The following is a 430-nucleotide window of genomic DNA, read 5'->3' as shown; positions in this document are numbered from 1 at the left end:
TGACTGGGAAATCTAATTGAAAATGTGTAAAGTGATATTTTCATTATAGCATAAATAACAGTGTGACCAAAGGTAAACTTGATAGTAACTATTGGTGGAATGAAATGCTGACAATTGTCCTTTCTTCTCACTGTGTTCTTTGCTGCGGGTTTGTGTTTGTGTGTGGTGCTGTGAGATTGTGAATGTATGATTGATAAGTCCCATTATCTTGGTTAAATGGCCGGGTGAAATGTCAGCGATCTGTTTATGTAGCAGAGGAGCTGACACTCCCCCGAGACACGTCACTCATAGCCGACAGGAGGGGAGAGAATGTGAGGGTGGGTGGGAGAAGAGAGAGGGAGGGAGACAGGGTGAGTGGGTGGGAGGAGAGACAGGGAGAGTGGGATGGGAGGACCAAGAGGGAAGGCAGAGAGGGTAGGTGGGAGGAGAG

The 430-nt window shown here is 47.2% G+C and overlaps 1 long non-coding RNA gene across 1 annotated transcript in view; it reads right to left on the bottom strand.

Annotated features, from left to right (window-relative positions):
- The window catches only part of LOC122550497, a 53,057-nt gene that overhangs the window by 24,101 nt on the left and 28,526 nt on the right, over positions 1 to 430 (bottom strand). The window lies entirely within an intron of this gene.

Source organism: Chiloscyllium plagiosum, chromosome 6 (genome assembly GCF_004010195.1).
Source record: "Chiloscyllium plagiosum isolate BGI_BamShark_2017 chromosome 6, ASM401019v2, whole genome shotgun sequence".
NCBI lineage: Eukaryota > Metazoa > Chordata > Chondrichthyes > Orectolobiformes > Hemiscylliidae > Chiloscyllium > Chiloscyllium plagiosum.
This window is presented reverse-complemented; position numbering and strand designations above follow the sequence as displayed.